The sequence below is a fragment of the Antechinus flavipes genome, chromosome 2 (genome assembly GCF_016432865.1).
Source record: "Antechinus flavipes isolate AdamAnt ecotype Samford, QLD, Australia chromosome 2, AdamAnt_v2, whole genome shotgun sequence".
NCBI classification, from domain to species: domain Eukaryota; kingdom Metazoa; phylum Chordata; class Mammalia; order Dasyuromorphia; family Dasyuridae; genus Antechinus; species Antechinus flavipes.
The window spans coordinates 625,367,945-625,391,962 of record NC_067399.1 but is presented as its reverse complement, the minus strand read 5'-3'; positions in this window follow the sequence as shown (position 1 = coordinate 625,391,962).

Genomic DNA, 24,018 nt, shown 5'->3' with positions numbered 1-24,018 from the left:
TCATCTGTGGCATCTGTTGCAGCAAGTAGCAGCATCTGTTTAAAAAAGCAGAGGTCTGCTACAATTAAGAAAAAATTGTTATTTCCTTTCTAGTGTGTTATATTTAGTATTGGGGCATTGTGATGATAACTTTTACCATAACTCCCTTTTTGCCTCTCTACATATAGTCTAAAAAAAATATAATCAATCACTCTATGGATATTGGCTTAAGATTCTAATTAAAGATTGTTTTTTTTTTTTTGTAGGTTTATCTTCTATCTAAATTAACATATGAACCAGAACATGTTAAAAGGAAAGTTGAGATTTCCTAAAATGCAGTAACAAAATTATCCTTTTCTAAGAAATAAATAACTATTAGTTCTTGTTCCATCTTTTCATCTAATTTCTATATCAACATTAATCAATATTCTGTGCTTGAGCCTCTTTTCTTCTTCCTGTATACTCTTCTTGGTTGACATCATTCTTTTGCCCAGTTTTCAACCATCACTTCTTTGTTGATTAGTCATGTACATACCTACACACATACACACATTTACACACACACACACACACACACACACACACACACACACACACACATTCCTGACTCCTGTTTTGTAAATCTGATCTTTGAGAACCTCAATTTTAAGGAATGTGCTAGGGCCAGCCATGTCTTCTTTCTTCTCTGAGTCCCACTTCTGATTCTTTTCCACACCATGCCCAAGAAGAGATATTATCTCTATTAAATCCACTCTACTACTGTGACATTTTTCCAGCATTGTCTTCATCTTTTAAAATGTACTTTCCTAAAAAGCACAGACAGCTTTTTTATTGTATTTTTATTCCTAATATTTATCATAGCACAAAGTATTTAATAAATGCTTATTGTCTTGCCTTGTTTTGCCTTGGCTAATCCTACATTTAAGCTGCTTGATAGATATTTCATTTTTATGCATCAAACACAAATTTTCCCAAACTGAATTCATCATCTTCTTTTTCTTCCTCCAATATCTATTTCTGTTCACTGCATTACTATTAGTAGTTATTCTTTCCTTCTCATATATCTAACATTACCCTTACCAAATTCTGCTGTTTCTTTCTTCCTACTGAATCTTATGTTTTCCATCTTTTCCATCTGTATTGTCACTATCATATTTAACTACAATTTCCTAAAACCCTCTCTTCCAGCATTCCTATTTCTTCCTTATTCACTTTGTTATTTGTCATTTTTTTTCATCATGTATGACTTTTTATGATCCCATTTGGGGTTTTCATGGCAAAGTTACCAGAGTGCTTTGCTATTTCCTTTTTAAGCTTATTGTACAAGTAAAGAAACTGAAGCAAATAGGGTTAAGCAACTTGCCTAGAATCACATAACTAGTAAGTATCTGAAGTTAAATTTGGACTTGGGTCCTCCTGAATCCAGGTTTGGTGCTCTATCTACTGTGCCACTTAGCTAATTACATAAAGCTTCCAGATGAATCTTTCTAATGCTAAACCTTATTCACAAAATTTCATTGCTTCAAGAATGACAAAAAAATTATAGACTAAAGTCTCAACAAACATACACACAATACCTTACTTTAAGATTCAAGATGCTCCATAATCTGTCTTCAGTTTACCTTTACACATGTTTTATTATTCCTTCAAGTATATGCTACACTCACATCAAATAGAACTCCTTAATAATTTCATGCTTCCTTATCTTTGCAATGTTTTTCTTGCTTGTTTAAATCCCACTCATCATCATAAGGCCTAGATAAACTAGATGAACCTCAGTAAAATCTACTCTAATATTCTTGGAAGTAATCTCTCTTTGCTGTGAATTTCTAAAAATTCTGACTTGAGCCTTTCTTTGTGTCTTTCATACTCTGCATAGTGTTAGGGTTATTTGTGAATATGTGTACATGTAAGCACATAGTAAATTCCAAGTAGCCTGAGGATTATGTTTTATTTCTTTTTATATCATCTGAAAGCACAATAAGTATTTTATATATGTTTGTTCAACAAACATTTATTAAGTGCCGATTGTCTGCAGAACATTATAGAATGTAATGGCTAGTATATTAAAGCTTGTAAAATTATTTACATGTCATATTTTTTGTTTTTCTCTTTACTATACTCAAATATGGACTGTGAAATTATTCTATGCACTTTTCACAGATAAGCAAGTTGTTTATCAGAGACATTCAATAATTGTCCAAAGTAGTAAGTGGCTGAGTTAGACTTTAAACACAGGTACTCTAACTCTACTGTCAATCATTGGCTTTAAGAATCACATTTTGAGTTTAATTTTTTCTTGTATCACATCGTTTGAGTTGTCATTCTTTAGATTTTTATATTCATATCTTAAGTGTGATTGAATTTTTAGGTTGATTACAACTTTAATAGTTCTCAGGTTGACTTGTTACTTTTCCCCTTTTATCTAAGTCCTGCCAAATTTCTGTTTCCCCCATTTCTAAGTTACTTATTCCTATGGATAGAATATCAAAATATACTTAATAAGTTTGGCCTTTCAATCCTTTGGAATATTTCAATGAATACAAAATTCAAATCTTTATTTTAATGAGTAAAGACTAATAAAATATATTTTATCTTAATAAGAATGATGAAATTTTAACTCATGATAGTGATAATATATTGCATATGTATATGTGTGTCTGTGTTGACATATACACATACACATATATGTGTCATATATGTTATTATAAATATATGTTATTAGCACCTATGTATACATATATAAGTGCTAATATATGGGTGCTAATGACAGGTTGCTACAGTACCAATTAAGTGTTTTTAAAATCATCTATGGATGTCTTCACAACATGAATAAATGGAACAACAGATGGGACAGCTGTGATTCACAGGTGTTTAATTCTGGACTTGTAAATTAGCCAGAAAATGTCAGAGATAGCTATAGACAGAGAACAAAATAAAAGAGATGAAGAAAGGAAAAGTGAGTGAAAATTCAGGAGAGATCAAACGTTCTTTAATAATGATATCTCAAAGACAGAGAGCTTATCAAAAAATCAGAACCAACTATTCTTACATCAGTCTGGAAAATGTATTAGTTTATTTCTCTGGTCCTTACCATCAACTCAATGACCAAAAAATTTCCATGCATTCTCTTTTGAGTGTGTGTGTGTGGTGTGTGTGTGTGTGTGTGTGTGTGTGTGTATTTGTCTCTTTCCACTGCCATATGATAGGCCTTAAAAATACCATTTTAAAATCACTGAGGAAACACTAGTTTATAAAATTGACTAACATATACTGAATTGATCAATCAATTCAGTCCAATTATTAAACTATTTAATGGAATTTTATGTTATACCTTCATTGACTAATACCTTAATTGAATAAAAACAACACTTACATTTATTTAAATAGGTCATCAAAACATCCAATGTAGTTTATATATATTCTTTCATTTTATCTTCCTGTAGACAGACAGACCACATAGAAATTCTTCCCAATAACCTAATCTTTCTTCTAAAAGAATAGGGGGAATATTGAACTTTGAGATTACAAAATTATATCACAAAACATAAATTGATTATATTTAAAAGAGAGACTTGATTACTTATGTAAAAATCATTGCAAAATTATCAACCAATCTGCAGTCAGACCAAGTCAACAATTATTTATTAAGGACATATTAATATGTCAGATACTATACTAAATGCTGGATGAAATCCAACAACTTGTTGTAGTAAAGGCATAAAGAACAAATGCTCTTAGTATGGAGACAAATCTAACCTGATTTATTTAAACAATATTTTGATTTAAAAAAAAGGCAATATATAAGAGAACAGACACAGACCATCACTAATTATGAAGGAAATTTAGCTGACTTTACAACATGAGAAGACTTTAAAATACAGTCAGCAGACATTTGAACTCCACAACTGGAAGTTAAGTTCATCTCCTTGAAATCTGGGAGGTTAAAAAAATAACTAGGTCAAAATATTCTTATTTGGTGCCTGCCATTCCATAATGCTTTAATACATCATAGTATAGAATGCATTTTTTTTCCTTGTATAAATGAGGATAAGGGAAATAGAAAAGCTTAAAGCATTCCCACTAAGGCTCATTAAAGCATAGAAATGTTGCTCAATGGATAATAAATTTTGGGGGATGATTTTCTGTCAGAAAGAGGGTAGTGATCTGAATCTAATACTGTTGAGTTTGAATAAAGAAGTGAATATTAGACTCCTTTGCATTTTGACTTCTTCTGCCAGAGATTTCAGAACAAACAGATATTACAGACTCTATTAATTTACAATATAAAAGGGCTTTATTTTATCCTTAAAGAAGTGGAACTGAAAGAAGATATAACTGAATGTGTCACTTAGCTTATCTTTTGGAGTGTTGACCCTTGCATGTTGCTCCTGTTTTCTTCAGTTACTAATGTGGAAGAAGCAAAATACTGATGTCTCTGCTCTTATCTTTGCTCTTTTGCTTTGCCTATCTGAGAAGAGAGGATCCTGAATCCTGTGTTCCTATTTATGTTCTCTAATTTGCCAGCAATTCATGTGTTTCATGTTAAAATTCTTATATAGCTTCTATTGTTGATATTGATTATATTAAATGTGTTTCCCTTTAGAACAACATTGGGTAGTTAATTTGTAGGTTGAGATTTGCTGATATGCTAAGACCAAACACAAATTTTTCCTCTATAGGCTCAACATTCCAGTGCACTTGGAGGTTGCAGAAAAGAATGACTTGTAAACATTAAAACCTGTTCCATAGGCTCAATACCAATTTAAATTATCCATCACATTTTAGAGAAGAGGTTGGTAGAGTATTCTGTATGGTACCACAGCAGAAAACTGAAGATACTACAAGTTTGCAGACAGCATAGGAAGAGAAACAAAAAATTTAAAAATCCATACAAGGACATTTAAGGATCTGGAAAGAGAACAACAAACAGATGAACAAACAATAAATATGGTAAGTGTATTTTATGACAACCCAATTCAATGTCATCTACAGCATTATACTGAAATATAAATGATGCAGATGTCCTATGAGGAAGTAAAAAGGGCACTGAAGAAAACAGATAAGTCAAAGGCTAGTACATAAATAAAATTATACATGGTGTCAGTCCATGCTGAGCATAAATAATAAAATTGTAAGGTCATTGAAGCATTTGTTTTCATTATCAGAAAAAAGGCAGAAGGAAAAAAGATAGGAAAAATTCATTATTACCCAAAGAAAGGAAAGAATACACTCATAGCAACTTATTCACATGCCTACTTTCTCATGCCTAAATTTTTTAATTATTTTTTTATTATAACTTTTTATTGACAGTACATATGCCAGGGTAATTTTTTATATTATCTCTTGCACTCACTTCTGTTCCAACTTTTCCCTTCCCTCCCTTTACCCTCTCCCCTAGATGGCAGGCAGTCTTATACATGTTAAATATGTTATAGTATATCCTTGATACAATATATGATGCAGAACCAAACAGTTCTCTTGTTGCACAGGAAAAATTGGATTCAGAATCCTAAAATTTTTTTGTGAGAAAAATGTATACATTCACCAAGATCATGATATGTTAACAGTGATGTGTCATAGATCATATTCTACCCAAAAGCATATATTTATAAGCACATTTGTCTCATAATCATAGTAAAATTTTTCATGTATATAGCTTGCTTTGCACATATTTGCATGCTATCACTCCTGTTAGATTTCAAACTCCCTGAAGGAAGGGACTGCCTTTTTGTCTTCTTTTGTATCACCAGCTCTTTTTACAGTGTTTGATAGGTATTTCATAAATATTTATTGAATGGATTAAATCAAAATGTCTCATTCAAGATTCTATTACAGGTTTTCTTATCTTGAGTGTGGTTTTAGAAATTATACTACATGGTTTTTAGTAAGATTATAGGAGGTATAGAATAGATGCACAATTTCTTTTTTTATTATAGCTTTTTATTTACAATATAAATGCATGGGTAATTTTTTTCAGCATTGAAAATTCCAAAACCTTTTGTTCCAACTTTTCCCCTCCTTCTCCCACCCCTTCCCTCAGATGGCAGGTTGACCAATGTATGTTAAATATGTTGAAGTATAAGTTAAATACAATATATGTGTACATGTCTAAACAGTTATTTTGTCGTACAAAAAAAATCGGACTTTGAAATAGTGTACAATTATCCTGTGAAGGAAATCAGAAATGCAAGAGGACAAAAATAGAGGGATTGGGAATTAATTCTATGTACTGGTTCATAGTCATCTCCCAGAGTTCTTTCGCTGGTTCAGTTCATTACTGCTCTATTGGTTCAACTGATTGTTGAAGAGGGATGCATCCTTCAGAATTGATCATTATATAGTATTGTTGTTGGGGTATATAATGATCTCCTGGTCCTGCTCATTTCACTCAGCATCAGTTCATGTAAATCTCTCCAGGCCTTTCTGAAATCATCCTGCTGGTCATTTCTTACAGAACAATAATATTCTATAACATTCATATACCACAATTTATTCAGCTATTCTCGAATTGATGGGCACTCACTTCTGTTCCAACTTTTCCCTTTCCTCCTCTCCCTCCCCCCCCCCCCCAGATGTTTCCAGTTTCTGGCCATTACAAAGAGGGCTGACACAAACATTCTTGTTCATACAGGTCCCTTTCCTTTCTTTAAACTCTGTTTGGGATATAAGCCCAGTAGTAACACTGCTGGATCAAAGGGCATGCACAGTTTGATAACTTTTTGAGCATAGTGCCAAACCACTTCCCAGAATGGCTAGATGTAATTCACAATTCCACCAAAAATGTATCAGTGTCCCAGTTTTCCCACATCCCCTCCGACATTCCGCATTATCTTTCCCTATCATTCAAGTCAATCTGACAGGTGTGTAGTGGTATCTCAGAATTGTATCAATTTGCATTTCTCTGAATAATAATGAGTTGGAGCATCTTTTCATATGGCTAGAAATAGTTTCAATTTCTTCATCTGAGAATTTCCTGTTCATATCCTTTGACCATGTATTAATTGGAGAATGGCTTGACTTCTTATAAATTAGAGTCAATTATATATTTTAGAAATGAGGCCTTTATCAGAACCTTTGACTGTAAAAATATTTTTCCCAGTTTATTGCTTCCCTTCTAATCTTGTCTGCATTAATTTTGTTTGTACAAAAACTTTTCACTTTGATATAATCAAATGTTTTTATTTTGTGATCAATAATGATCTCTAGTTCTTCTTTGGTCATAAATTCCTTCCTCTTTCACAGGTCTGAGAAATAAACTATATTATGTTCTTATAATTTATTTATAATCTCATTCTTTTTGCCTAAGTCATGAACCCATTTTGACCTTATCCTGGTGTACAGTGTTAAGTGTGGTCAATGCCTATACTAATTTCCAATTTTCTCAGCAATTTTTATCAAACAGTGAGTTCTTATCCCAAAAGCTGGGATCTTTGGGTTTGTCAAACACTAGATTATTAAAGTTAACTATTTTGTCTTTTGAACATAACCTATTGTACTGATTAACTAGTCTATTTCTTAGACTAGTTTTTGTAACCACTGCTTTGTAATATAATTTTAGATCTTATACAGCTAGGCCACCTTCATTTGATTTTTTAAAATTAATTCCTTTGAAAATCTTAACCTTTTATTTTCTCATATGAACTTTGTTGTTATTTTTTTCTAAGTCATTAAAATAGTGTTTTGGGAGTCTGCTATAGTGCTAAATAAATAGATTAGTTTAGGTCATATTGTCATTTTTATTATATTGGCTCACCCTATCCAAGAGCATTTGATATTTTTCCAATTGGTTAGATCTGACTTTATTTGTGTGGAAAGTGTTTTATAGTTTTTTGCTCATATATTTCCTTATTTTCCCTTGGCAGATAGATTCCCAAATATTTTATACAATCAATAGTTTCTTTAAATGGAATTTCTCTTTGTAACTCTATGTGTTGGATTTTGTTAGTGATATATAAAAATGCCGATGACTTATGTGGGTTTATTTTGTATTCTGCAACTTTGCTAAAAGTGTAGATTATTTCTAATAATTTAGTAGAATTTTTAGTAGAATTTCTGGGGTTCTCTAAGTATACCATCATATCATTAGTGAAGAATGATAATTTGGTTTCCTCATTACCTATTCTAATTTCTTTAATATCTTTCTCAACTCTTATTGCCAGAGATAACATTTCTAATACAATATTAAATAGTAACAGTGGACTTCCGGTTAAGATGGCAGAGAGGAGGCACATAGCTGTGTAGCTCCACGCTTTCTCTCACTATCCATATCATTACAAGCCTCTGAATTAATGCTTGACTGAAAAAAAAAACCCACAAATAGTTACCAAGAGAAGCCATCCTTGAGATTCGCCAAGAAAGGTCTGTCTTTACTGGAGGGCTGGGACGGTTTTAGATCGGGCGCAGGAGGCGGGCAGCAGCAGTGAGAGCACAGGAGCATACTGGACAGGGGGTGGGGAGTGATCACAGTCGTCTCTGCGGGGAGAGCTTAGCTACAGGATTGGATACTTTGCCCTGGCAGCAAGTCAGCAGCCCAGCAGAGAAGCTAAAAACACCGGGGGTGAAGAATACAACCCCAAACAGCTGGAGTCTCTCGGGACCTGGCCGCCCCCGCCTTCCCCCTCCCCCCCCCACAGTGACTCAGCACGCTCTGGTATCTCAGAGCACAGGCTCAGCACAGTCCTGCTAGTGCCTCACTGCTGCACCCCCACAGTCTGGAGAGGAATCTCGGTAATACCACCCAGCCCCTCCCCCAAAGAAAGACTCCAGTTTTTTCTGTTTTTCTTTGCTAGTTTGTCTTTGATTATTAGACAGAATGAGCAAGAAAGTGAAGAGGACTTTAACCCTTGACAGCTTCTATACAGATAGAGAGCTGACTCTAAATCCTGAGGAGACTAAAAACAGACAGTCCCCAGGTGAATCCCCAAAGGAGGAGATCATCTATTCTTCAGCACAGATGAACCTCATAGAAGTAATTAAGAAGTCTCTCACAAGGGAGCTAGAAGAAAAATGGGAAAAGGAGAGGGAGGCTTGGCAAAAGAGCCTGGAGAAGTCAGTTAAAGAGAGAGTGGATAAAGAAGTAAAATCCTTGAAAAATAGGATTGGTGAACTGGAAAACAAAATTGGCGAAAAGGAAAAAAATTCCACAGAACAAAAGAACTCAATGGGACAATTAAAAAAAGATTTTAAAAAAGTGAGTGAAGAAAATACTTCACTGAAAATCAGAATTGAACAATTGGAATTGAATGACTCAAAGAGACAAGAAGAATCAGTCAAGCAAATCCAAAAAAATCAAACAATGGAAAAGAATGTGAAATACCTTCTGGGGAAGAAAACAGACCTGGAAAACAGATCCAGGAGAGACAATCTGAGAATCATTGGACTTCCAGAAAAACATGATGAAAAAAAGAGCCTGGACACTATCTTCCAGGAAATTATCAAAGAGAACTGCCCAGAAGTCATAGGAACAGAGGAAAAAATAAACATTGAAAGGATTCATCGATCACCCACTGAAAGGGATCCTAAAATCAAAACACCAAGGAATATAGTGGCCAAATGCCAGAACCCTCAGAAGAAGGAAAAAATATTGCAAGCGGCTAGAAAAACCCAATTCAAGTATCAAGGAGCCACAATAAGGATCACCCAGGATCTGGCAGCATCCACATTAAAAGATCGAAGGGCCTGGAATATGATATTCCGAAAGGCTAAGGAACTTGGTATGCAACCAAAAATAACTTACCCAGCGAGAATGAGCATCTTTTTCCAGGGAAGAAGATGGACATTCAACAAAATAAGCGAATTTCATCTATTTCTGATGAAAAAGCCAGAACTTAACAAAAAGTTTGATCTACAAATATAGAACTCAAGAGAAATCTAAAAAGGTAAAGATTAATCTTGGGAACTATATTTCGACTATATAGATGTATAAAGAATACATGTATACCTTGTTCTAGAAACTGATGTGGAAAGGACATTGTACCAGAAAAAGAGTAAAGTGGGGATAGTACATCTCATGAAGAGGCATAGGAAACCTATTATAGCTGAGAGAAAGAATGGAGAGGGATGAATATAGTGGGTATCTTACTGCCTTCAGAATTGGCTTTAAGTGAAAAATCTTAAGACATATTCAATCTATGGTGAAACTTCTCCCACCTCATTGAAAAGTGAGAAGGGAAAAGTGAAAAGGGAAGGAATAAGCTAAGCGGAAGGGAATACAGAAACTAGGAGGGAAAGGGGTAAGATAGGAGGAGGAACTCTAAGGCAGGGGGGAGGGATACTAAAAAGAGAAAGCTGTGAGAAGCAAGTGGTGCTCACAAGCTTAATACTGGGAAGGGGGGAAAGGGGAAAGAAGGGAGAAGAGCATAAACCGGGGTTAACAAGATGGCAAGTAATACAGAATTGGTCATTCTAACCATAAATGTGAACAGGGTAAACTCCTCTATAAAGAGGAAGCAGTTAGCAGAATGGATTAAAAGCCAGAATCCTACAATATGTTGTTTACAGGAAACACACCTGAAGCGGGGAGATACATGCAGGTTAAAGGTAAAAGGTTGGAGCAAAACCTACTATGCTTCAGGTGAAGCCAAAAAAGCAGGGGTAGCCATCCTGATCTCAGATCAAGCTAAAGCAAAAATTGATCTAATTAAAAGAGATAAGGAAGGGCACTATATCTTGCTAAAGGGTAGCATGGATAATGAAGCACTATCTATATTAAACATATATGCACCAAGTGGTGTAGCATCTAAATTCTTAAAAGAGAAATTAAGAGAGCTGCAAGAAGAAATAGACAGTAAAACTATAATAGTGGGAGATCTTAACCTTGCACTCTCAGAATTAGATAAATCAAACCACAAAATAAATGAGAAAGAAGTCAAAGAGGTAAATAGAATACTAGAAAAGTTAGATATGATAGATCTCTGGAGAAAATGTAATGGAGACAGAAAGGAATACACTTTCTTTTCAGCAATTCATGGAACCTATACAAAAATTGACCATATATTAGGACATAAAAACCTCAAACACAAATGCAGTAAGGCAGAAATAGTAAATGCATCCTTTTCAGACCACGATGCAATGAAAATTACATTCAACAAAAAACCAGGGGGAAGTAGACCAAAAAATAATTGGAAACTAAATAATCTCATACTAAAGAATGATTGGGTAAAACAGCAAATCATAGACATAATTAATAACTTCACCCAAGAAAACGATAATAATGAGACATCATACCAAAATGTATGGGATGCAGCCAAAGCAGTAATAAGGGGAAATTTCATATCTCTAGAGGCCTATTTGTTTAAAATAGAGAAAGAGAAGGTCAATGAATTGGGTTTGCAACTAAAAATGCTAGAAAAGGAACAAATTAAAAACCCCCAGTCAAACACTAAACTTGAAATTCTAAAAATAAAAGGAGAGATCAATAAAATTGAAAGTAAAAAAAAAAAACTATTGAATTAATTAATAAAACTAAGAGTTGGTTCTATGAAAAAACCAACAAAATAGAAAAACCCTTAGTAAATCTGTTTAAAAAAAGGAAAGAGGAAAATCAAATTGTTAGTCTTAAAAATGAAAAGGGAGAACTCACCACTAACGAAGAGGAAATTAGAGCAATAATTAGGAGTTACTTTGCCCAACAATATGCCAATAAATTCGACAACTTAAATGAAATAGAAAAATACCTCCAAAAATATAGCTTGCCCAAACTAACAGAGGAAGAAGTAAATATCCTAAACAGTCCCATCTCAGAAAAAGAAATAGAACAAACTATCAATCAACTCCCTAAGAAAAAATCCCCAGGACCAGATGGATTTACATGTGAATTCTACCAAACATTTAAAGAACAATTAACTCCAATGCTAAATAAACTATTTGAAAAAATAGGGATTGAAGGAGTCCTACCAAACTCATTTTATGACACAGACATGGTACTGATACCTAAACCAGGTAGGCTGAAAACAGAGAAAGAAAATTATAGACCAATCTCCCTAATGAATATTGATGCTAAAATCTTAAATAAAATATTAGCAAAAAGATTACAGAAAATCATCCCCAGGATAATACACTATGACCAAGTAGGATTTATACCAGGAATGCAGGGCTGGTTCAATATTAGGAAAACTATTAGCATAATTGACTATATCAATAACCAAACAAACAAAAACCATATGATCATCTCAATAGATGCAGAAAAAGCATTTGATAAAATCCAACATCCATTCCTAATAAAAACACTTGAGAGCATAGGAATAAATGGACTTATCCTTAAAATAGTCAGGAGCATATATTTAAAACCATCAGTAAACATCATATGCAATGGGGAAAAACTGGAACCTTTCCCAGTAAGATCTGGAGTGAAGCAAGGTTGCCCACTATCACCATTATTATTTAATATCGTATTAGAAACACTAGCCTCGGCAATAAGAGTCTAGAAAGATATTAAAGGAATTAGAGTAGGCAATGAGGAAACCAAACTATCACTCTTTGCAGATGATATGATGGTATACCTAGAGAACCCCAGAGATTCTACTAAAAAGCTATTAGAAATAATTCATAATTTTAGCAAAGTAGCTGGCTACAAAATAAATCCCCATAAATCCTCAGCATTTTTATACATCACCAACAAAACCCAACAGCAAGAGATACAAAGAGAAATTCCATTCAGAATAACTGTTGATACCATAAAATATTTGGGAATCTATCTACCAAAGGAAAGTCAGGAATTATATGAGCAAAATTATAAAAAAGTCTCCACACAAATAAAGTCAGACTTAAATAATTGGAAAAATATTAAGTGCTCTTTGATCGGCCGAATGAACATAATAAAGATGACAATACTCCCTAAACTAATCTATTTATTTAGTGCTATACCAATCAGACTTCCTAGAAAATATTTTAATGATCTAGAAAAAATAACAAAAAAATTCATATTTAACAATAAAAAGTCGAGAATCTCAAGGGAATTAATGAAAAAAAAAAAATCCAATGAAGGTGGCCTACCTGTACCTGATCTAAAATTATATTATAAAGCAGCAGTCACCAAAACCATTTGGTATTGGCTAAGAAATAGATTAGTGGATCAGTGGAAAAGGCTAGGTTCACAAGACAGAATAGTCAACTATAGCAATCTAGTGTTTGACAAACCCAAAGATCCTAACTTCTGGGAAAAGAATTCATTATTTGATAAAAACTGCTGGGATAATTGGAAATTAGTATGGCAGAAATTAGGCATGGACCCACACTTAACACCATATACCAAGATAAGATCAAAATGGGTCCATGACCTAGGCATAAAGAACGAGATTATAAATAAATTAGAGGAACATAGAATAGTTTATCTCTCAGACTTGTGGAGGAGAAAGAAATTTGTGACCAAAGATGAACTAGAGACCATTACTGATCACAAAATAGAAAACTTTGATTACATCAAATTAAAAAGCCTTTGTACAAAGAAAACTAATGCAAACAAGATTAGAAGGGAAGCAACAAACTGGGAAAACATCTTCACAGTTAAAGGTTCTGATAAAGGCCTCATTTCCAAAATATATAGAGAACTGACTCAAATTTATAAGAAATCAAGCCATTCTCCAATTGATAAATGGTCAAAGGATATGAACAGACAATTTTCAGAGGATGAAATTGAAACTATTACCACTCATATGAAAGAGTGTTCCAAATCATTATTGATCAGAGAAATGCAAATTAAGACAACTCTGAGATACCACTACACACCTGTCAGATTGGCTAAGATGACAGGAAAAAATAATGATGAATGTTGGAGGGGATGCGGGAAAACTGGGACACTAATGCATTGTTGGTGGAGTTGTGAACAAATCCAACCATTCTGGAGAGCAATCTGGAATTATGCCCAAAAAACTATCAAATTGTGCATACCCTTTGATCCAGCAGTGTTTCTATTGGGCTTATATCCCAAAGAAATACTAAAGAAGGGAAAGGGACCTGTATGTGCCAAAATGTTTGTAGCAGCCCTATTTGTAGTGGCTAGCAACTGGAAAATGAATGGATGCCTATCAATTGGAGAATGGCTGGGTAAATTGTGGTATATGAATGTTATGGAATATTATTTTTCTGTAAGAAATGACCAGCAGGATGAATACAGAGAGGACTGGCGAGACTTACATGAACTGATGCTAAGTGAAATGAGCAGAACCAGGAGATCATTATACACTTCGACAACGATATTGTATGAGGACATATGTTGATGGAAGTGGATTTCTTTGACAAAGAGACCTAACTGAGTTTCAATTGATAAATGATGGACAAAAGCAGCTACACCCAAAGAAAGAACACTGGGAAACGAATGTGAACTATCTGCATTTTTGTTTTTCTTCCCGGGTTATTTATACCTTCTGAATCCAATTCTCCCTATGCAACAAGAGAACTGTTCGGTTCTGCAAACATATATTGTATCTAGGATATACTGCAACATATCCAACATATAAAGGACTGCTTGCCATCTAGGGGAGGGGGTGGAGGGAGGGAGGGGAAAAAATTGGAACAGAAACGAGTGCAAAGGATAATGTTGTAAAAAAAAAAAATTACCCTTGCATGGATTCTGTCAATATAAAGTAATTATTAAATAAAAATTTAAAAAATAAATAAATAAATAAATTGTAACAGTGATAGTGGGCAACATTGTTTCACTCCTAATCTTATTGAGAATGGTTGCAGTTTATCCCCATTACATATGATGCTTACTGATGGTTTTAAATAGAGGCTATTAATTATTTTAAGGAAAACTCCATTTATTTCTATACTCTCAAGTGTTTTTAATAGGAAGGGATGTTGGATTTTATCAAATGCTTTTTTTGCATCTATTGAGATATTCATATGGCTTTTGTTAATTTGGTTGTTAATATGGTCAATTTTATTAATAGTTTTCCTAATATTTAACCAGCATTGTATTCCCGGTATAAACCCTACTTGATCATGGTGTATTATCCTGGGCATGATTTTCTGTAATCTTTTTGCTAATACCTTATTTAAGATTTTAGCATCAATATTCATTAGGGAGATTGGTCTATAATTTTCTTTCTCTGTTTTCAACCTACCTGGTTTAGGTATCAGTACCATGTCTGTGTCATAAAATGAATTTGGTAGGACTCCTTCAAGACTTAGTTTTTCAAATAGTTTATATAGCATTGAGGTTAATTGTTCTTTAAATATTTGGTAGATTCACATGTAAATCCATCTGGTCCTGGGGATTTTTTCTTAGGGAGTTGATTATTAGCTTCTTCTATTTCTTTTTCTGAAATGGGACTATTTACCCAATTTACTTTCTCCTCTGTTAATCTGGGAAGCCTATATTTTTGGAAGTAGTCATCCATTTCACTTAAGTTATAAAATTATTGGCATAAAGTTGAACAAAGTAACTCCTTATTATTGCTTTAATTTCCTCTTCATTGGTGGAAAGTTCTCCCCTTTCATTTTTAAGACTACTAATTTGATTTTCCTCTCTCCTTTTTCTAATCAGATTTAACAAAGATTTGTCAATTTTATTGGTTTTTTCATAAAACCAAGTCTTAGTTTTAATTTTAATTCAATAGTTTTTTTTTTATTTTCTATATTATTAATTTCTTCTTTTAATTTTAGAATTTCAAGTTTAGTAATTGATTGGGGGTTTTTAATTTGGTCTTTTTCTAGCTTTTTAAGTTGTAGGCCCAATTCATTGATATTCTCTTTCTCTATTTTATTCAAGTAAGCCTCTAAAGATATAAAATTTCCCTTTATTACTACCTTGTTTGCATCCCACAAATTTTGGTATGACATCTCATCAATGTCATTATCTAGAATGAAATTATTAATTGTGTCAATAATTTGCTGTTTCAGCCAATCATTCTTTAAGATGAAATTTAGTTTCTAATTACTCTTTGGTCTATTTACCCCTATGTTATTGTTGAATGTAGTTTTTATTTAGTCCTGAAAATACACGTTTACTATTTCTGTCTTCCTGCATTTAATTTTGAGGTCTTTATGTCCTAATATATGGTCAATTTTTGTATAGGTTCCATGAACTGCTGAGAACAAAGTATACTCCTTTCTGTTACTATTCAGTTTTCTCCAAAGAGCTATCATACCTAATTTTTCTAATATTCTTTCTTTCTTATTTGTTTTGTGGTTTGATTTATCTAATTCTGAGAGTGCAAGGTTGAAATCTCCCACTATTTCAGTTTTGCTGTCTATTTCTTCTTGCAACTCTCTTAACTTCTCCTTTAGGAAGTTAGATGCTATACCACTTGGTGCATATATGTTTAGTATTGATATTATTTCATTGTCTATGCTACTCTTTATCAAGATATAGTTTCCTTCCTTATCTCTTTTAATTAGATCAGTTTTTGCTTTTGCTTGATCTGAGATCAGGATGGCTACCCTTGCTTTTTTTGTGTCACCTGAAGCATAATAGACTCTGTTCTAGCCTTTTACCTTTACTCTGTATGTATTTCCCTGCTTTAAATGTGTTTCCTGTAAATAACATATTATAAGGTTCTGACTTTTGATCCAATCTGCTTTCTGCCTCCGCTTTATGGGACAGTTCATCCCATTCACATTTATGGTTAAAATTACTATTTCTGTATTTCCTGTCATCTTATTATCCCCACATTATGCTTTTTTTTTTTTTTTTTTTTTTTGCCCTCCCTTATCCCTTTTCCCAGTATTAAATTTATGGGCCTACTTATGTCATGCAGCTCTCCCTCTTCCCTTTGAATCCCTTCCCCTTTCTTGTACCCTTCCCTTATTACACTTTTACTTTTGCCTTTTCCTCTCCCCCTTTTTAATGAGGTGAGAGAAGATTCCCTGTAAAACAAATATATCAATTATTTTCTCTTTGAGCCAACTCTGATGAGAGTAAGATTCACACAATGTTCCTCCCCCTCTCTAAATACCCTCAGATATGATAGGTTTCCTTTGCCTCTTCATGGGATGTAGTTTCCCTCTTTTTATCTTCCCTTTTCTCTTTTTCTGACACTATCACCTTTCTATTTCTACTTCCCCTTTTTACGTTATATCAATAAAATCAAATTATACATGTGGTCTTTATATATAACATATATATATATCTTTTTTCATCATAATTTTTGGGTAATCTAATGAACCTCAGGTTATCTCTCCTAGATCTACTTTCCAGGTCTGTAAATATTTGACATTTTTTTCCAATCTTTCATTTTTTTGGTTTTGCTTGACTGATTCTTGATGTCTCAATGAATCAGTCATTTCTATTTATTCAGTTCTGATTTTTAATGAGTTATTTTCTTCATTAGCTTTTTTTTTACTTCTTTTTGTATATGCCCAATTGGGTTTTTAAATGAATTGTTTTACTCCATGGAATTTTTTTCCATTTCATTTTTTTTTTAACTGAGTTATTTTTTTTTTCCAATTCATAAATCCTACTTTCTTGGGAGTTCTTAATGTTTTCCATTTTACAAATCCTACTCTCTTGCGATTTCTTTACCTTTTCCAATTCACAAATTCTGTTTCCCTGAACTTCCTGGGAGTTCTTTACCTTCTCCAATTCACATTTCAGGAGATTGTTACTCTCTTGCATAGTTTCTTTTTCCTTTCCCCATTTTTCTTCTAGCTGACTTTTAAGATTTTTTATAGTCTCTTCTAAGAGAGATTTGTGTGATGGGAATCAGCCTACATCCCCTTTGCAGTTTGGTCTGGAGACTGTTTACTATTAGTCTCATTGGGGTTGAAAAGCTGTTCTCTTTCTGTATAGAAGGTATCAATTGTCCTTTCGATTTTTGTACTCATTTTTTTAAAAGCCTGTAGGGTCTGCCTTCAGGGCAAGGAGGTTACCAGCTTCCTCTGCAAAACAGGGATAGGTATGGATGGTAGCTGTCCTGCCAACAGGATGCAAAGAACAGCAAGATACAGGAGTGCTCTGGGAAAGAGTTCCCCACTGGAAATGACTCAGACGCAGGTAGCACGGATGAGCTGCGGAAGTGCCCAGTGAAGAACCCTGCTGTGAGGATTAGCGATTGCCCTAGGGCTACAGACTGAGCAGTGAAAGTGTCACTACCCTGAGCCAAAGCCTTCTGTGGGGCTATGGGTATGAGCAGTTGTCCAGCGAATAACCCCACACGGACCAGAAGTGTCCCTGCCAAGGGAAGCATAGTCATGCTGTGGAAGTTCTATTGCCCCAGGCTGAGCCCCACACTGTGCAGAGTAGAGGCTGCCCCAGGCTGTGTCCCCCTCCCATGCAGATTTGTGACTGCCCCAGCCCTTGCTGCAAAATACAGTTGCACAGCTGTGCTGTGGTTTGTGCTGAGTCACTTCCAGTTTTAAATGGTTATAGCCAGATCTTTTTAGGTTTGGGGCGTTTTTTAGAGTATCCTCTGTCTTTGGCTTTAATTTTTCTTCCGGTCTATTGCTTTGTAATCAAGGCAGAGCAGTCAGCCTATGCCAGAGTCTTCTCTATATATTTTCTAAGCACACAGGCCACCCCAGTCCCTGGTCCACTCTGGACCTTAGCCTCTGGTTCTATCTTTGCTTGTGTTGATCTGTTCTGGCCTCTCAGGACAAACCTTTTCTGGTGATCTTCCAGATTATCTTCCAGATTGTACTTCTAATCTTCGTGAACCAGTCAAGCGCTATTTTTGAGCCTGAATTTAATAATTGGTCGAGGGTATGAGAGGAGCTTAGAAAGTCATGTGTGCCTTCTCTGCCATCTTGGCTCCACCCCCCCCCTACAATTTCTTTGTTATTGGTATTTCCATGATGAATAAGCTCCTACTATCAATGCAGGTTTATACTTTCTTCACAACTTTAAATCATAAATATTTGTCTAGAGACTGAGAATCCTGCCCAGTTAACACAGTCAGCATGTATTAGAGTCAATACTTAAACCTAGACATTCCTACCTATCATACTGTCTCTTTTGATGTGTTGTAAGAAGTGAAAATAAAGATAGATATTTTGAGGCTAGAGAAGTAAAAAGGTAGAATATCTGCTATCTTTTCTTTTGATGCTAATTTTAACTTCAATAATGTTTAACAATATTATAACTGGTTGGAAACTATTTTCCTCACTATTCAAAAACTCAGCTGTTCTTTGTCTTTTCCCATTTCTATCTAAAGATTCCATTTTGTCTAATTACCTAATTCACAGTCCAATAATTAAGCAAGTGTCTTAAATTGGTGAAATTGTAGCTGCAATAATTTTTGCTTTTTCACTGAAGTCGTGTTTGATAATAACAGACAGTTTGACAGGAATTGAAAATCCATAGGGAGTGGTGAAATCAACCTCTTGGCTCTTTCTTGATAATAATAGAGTATATTTTCAGGAAAATATGCTTAATTTATTTTCACAGATTCTACACAATTACTCTTTTCTTTTACTTTAATTAGCTTTTCATAGGATCAGAGCTGAACCTCACAGGAACTGTTGATCCCAACTGTTGCAAAGAATTTAAAAAATGGTAACTGTGATGTGACAAAAAAGACTTTTGTTTTTCAACAAACTTGCATGTCAACAATATATACAGCAACACTAGGACTTTTGGCTATTCAATAGTTTACTAAAAAGCAATTAGAGTAGGTAACCAATTTGTATATTAATAATTTTGGCATTAACAATTTTTATGAGCTGATGGCCTGAATTTATTGTTGTATATCAGTTTCAAGGCATCTTCAAATTTACCAAAACTACCTATCTTAAGGAAAAAAATCATATGATTATTAAAATAACATACAAATGCTAAGCTAAACTTCCACTTAATTTGTTTTTGAATTACGATGCTTGCTTATTCCTGGGTGTCTGAAATCTATCAATTATTTTAGGCATAATTACATTAGAATCTTAAAACAAAGAAACAAATATGATTTAATGGACCTGGCAATTCACTTGATTCAAACCTAATTACAATAAAACCTATAATTTGTATTCTGTGTCCATTAGAAAATGGACACTTTATTAAAAATAACTTTAATATCAAAATTAATTCTTTTAATTTATCCTTATTAATCTATTATAGGATTTGTTATATTCCTTTTATATTTGAATTGGGAAAAATAGTTTACGGGATCCTCTTCAACTCAAAAATTCTGCTGTATTCTGTCAATTTGTACTACACAAAAATAGAATCCATTCCCAAACCTATCTGACTTCAATCCTACCATTTTGACTTTTCTGAAAACTACTTATATTAACACTTGGATAACTTTAATTTGTTAATGTTATTTATTGTGCTATCTTTCCTATTGACCTTTTTTTTTTTTTTTTTTTTGCAAGTCCACTACTGCAAGGTAAGGTCTTTCAGAAGAATGATCCAAACTATGTTGTCAGATAGTCTGTAGATTATTAAAGTGTTTTCTAAGGCCAAATTAAAGACAGAACATCCCAGTTTAAGATTATCAATATATTAAAGTTTATTTGCAGAATTCCTTTGTTTATGATTTCAAAGTGGGGAAAAATTACTTATTCACATATTTTATTTGGGGTGGGAAGATAAAATTCCTTCCAATTTTCACATGTCATTGTTAAAGCTAATACTGCTCACATATAATATGAAAATAAATTTGGGAACCTTAGCCCTACTGTGGCAACAAAATTAATTTTCTTTCCATATGTGCTCAAATGACACTAAAAATTTCTAAATCATGTAAGCAATAAGATGAAGAGTGAAATTTCTTTTCTGATCCCAAATACACAAACGTGAAGGACAATCTAGAAGAAGAGATGAAAAATATATTTAAAGGAAAATATACTGCAAGGTTCCTTTTCACATATGTTTTGCTCACAAGCAAAACATGTGAAACTTTGAAGATAGAGTGAGTAGAAACAATTTAAATATCATTAGATCCAAAAAGATCATGATGGGGCAAGAAATCTTACCACCACGATGAAATAAATAAGATAACTGTTTAGAATTTCTTAACAAAGAAAATGAAAAACAAATTTCTAATTTGTAAAAAAAAAAATCACAATGCCACAAGCTAAAAAAAAAAAATAAGGCTGACAGTCTCAAGACACATAGTGATTAAATTTAACAATTTAATTTATAAACAAATTCTGCAAGTCATCAGGAGAAAGATCTTCAAATACAAAAGAAAGGGTTGTAACAATTGTTCTATATCCACTAAAAAAGGTAAAGAGACTGGAATAAATATGTGCCAAAGAGCAATGGAACTCAGGATGAAATGGCTATTTACCTGCAAATCTAAGTTTATGTAAGAAGGAAAAAATGGATGCTCAATGATAGTGAAGACTATAAATCATTTTTTAGAAAGAAAACCACAATTGAAAATAGCATTTACTTCCTAAGAATCTCAAATAATAATTTATTCCTATAAGGAGTGAATAAATACACAAACAAGAACAACAAAAGGAACACAATAACAGAGACCAATAAGAGATTTATTTCCTAATATATAAAAAGACAGAGAGGTAAAGTTAGAAATCTTTTTTTTTGTAAACTTAATAATATTGTATGTTTTTCTGATGACATGGAAATTATGTCATTTAAGCTATAAATTTTCTCCATTACTTCCTTCCCCCAACCATCCTCAAGACAGCAAAAATCTGATATAGGCTGTACATGTGAAGTCACATTAAACATATTTCCACCTCAGACAAGCTGTGAAAACACTGAACAAAATGAAAAAAAAAAACTATAAGAAAAGGGGGGAAGGGGAAAATTGAAAATAATATGCTTTGTTCTGAATTCAGTTAGTTTTCTCTTGTTCTTTCTCTTGATGTAATCATCTTTTTCAAAAGTCCCTTGGAATTTGTCTTGGATCATTGTATTGTTGAGAAGAGCGAAGTCTATTATAGTTGATCATTGCAGAATGTTGTTACTGTGTACACTTGTTTCCTAGTTCTACTTTCTTCACTCAAAATCAGTTCATTTAAGTCTTCCCAGGTTTTCCTGAAATCAACCTGTTCATCATTTCTTATAGCATAATAATATTCTATTACATTGATATTCTGAAACTTGTTTAGGCATTCTGCGATTGACGGATGTCCATAAATTTCCACTTCCTTGATGCTACAAAAAAGGCTGCTATAAACATTTTTTGCCCATGTGGGTCCTTTCCCTTTTTTAATGCTCTTTTTGGGCATAGTTTCTAAATGTTCTTAAGAATGATTAAAACATTTCACAACTCCACCAATAATACATTAGTGTCTCAGTTTTCCCACATTCCCTCCAACATTTATCATTTTCTTTTTTATCATCTTTGACAGCCTAAGAAGTATGAAGAAATATATCTGAGTTGTCTTAATTTATATTTTTCTAATCAATAGTAATTTAGAACATTTTTGTATGACTAGAAATGGCTTTAATTTCTTAATATGAAAATTGTTTATATCTTTGACCATTTATCAATTTGGGAATAATTTGTATTCTTATAATTTTGAGTCAGTTGTATGTATATTTTAGAAATGAGGCTTTTATAAAAATCACTAGCTGTAAAATTTTCCCCAGCTTTCTGGTTCACTTCTATTCTTGGTTGCATTAGTTGTGTTTATTCAGGACTTTTTAATTTAATGTGATCAAAGTTACCCAGTTTGTATTTCATAATGCTTGCTTGTTCTTCTTTGCCCATATATTTATCCTTTTTCCACAAATCTGGGAAGTAGGCTATTTTTCGTTCTCCTAATTTGCTTATAATATCATTCTTAATGACTAAATCAAGAACCCTTTTCAACCTTATCTTACTATATAGTGTTAGGTGTGGATCAATGCCTAGTTTTTGCTATACTATTTTCTAATTTTCTCACTATTTTTGTCAAATAGTGAGTTCTTATCCTAGAAGCTATAGTCTTTGAGTTTCTTAAACAAATAAAATATCATTACTGTCATTGATTACTGCCTTGTGTTACCTTACTTATTCCACTGATGGTTTTGATGGTCTTGCTTTATAATAGAGTTTCAGGACTTGTACAGCCCACTTTTTTTTTTTTTTTTTTTTTTTTTTTTGCATTTTTTTCATCAATTCCCTTAACATTCTTGTCCTTTTGTTCTTTCAGATGAATTTTGTTATTATTTTTCTAGTTCTATCAAGTAAGTTTTTTGGCAATTTGATTGGTATTGCAATGACTAAATAGACTGATTTAGATAGCATTGTACTTTTTTATTATATTAGCTCAGCCTACCCATGAGCAATAGATATTTTTCCAATTATTTACATCTAACTTTATTTATGTGAAGTGTTTTGTAATTGTGTTCATATATATTGGTTTGTTCTGACATGTAGACTTCCCTTCAAATCCCTTCCTGCTGGGCTTTGGCAATAATGTATAGAAAGTCTGATGATTTATGTAGGTTTATTTTATATCCAACCAGTTTGTTAAACTTGTTAGTTAATTCAAGAAGTTTTTTTTTATTGATTCCCTAGGAATGCTATCTCATCATTTGCAAAGAGTTATACCTCTGTTTCCTTACTGCCTACTCTAATTTCTTCAATATATTATTCTTATTGCTAAAGCTAATGTTTCTAGTACAACGTTGAATAATATTTTTTATAACAGGCACCTTTTCTTCCCTCCTGAAGACTTCTAGCTTATCTTCTTTATATTTAATGCTTCTTGATAAGATACTACTTACCATTAAAAAAATAAAACTTAATTATTTTTTTTTTCCTTTGGTAGCATTTTTTTTTTTTTTAATTAGGAATGGGTGTTGCATTTTGTCAAAAGCCCTTTCTGCATCTATTAAGAAAATTGGACTTCCGGTTAAGATGGCGGAGAGGAGGCTCACAGTTGCATAAGCTCCGCGCTTTCTCTCACTATCCACTTCATTACAAGCCTCTGAATCAATGCTTGACTGAAAAAAAACCCACAAATAGTTACCAAGAGAAGCCATCCTTGAGATCCACCAAGAAAGGTCTGTCTTTACTGGAGGGCTGGGGCGGTTTTAGATCGGGCGCAGGCTGAGGGCAGCGGCAGTGAGAGCACGGGAGCAGAGCTGAGAGGGGGTGGGGAGTGATCGTAGCCGTCTCTGCGGGGAGAGCTTCGCTACAGGTTTGGAACCTGCAGCAAGTCAACAGCCCAGCAGAGAAGCTAAAAACACCGGGGCTGAAG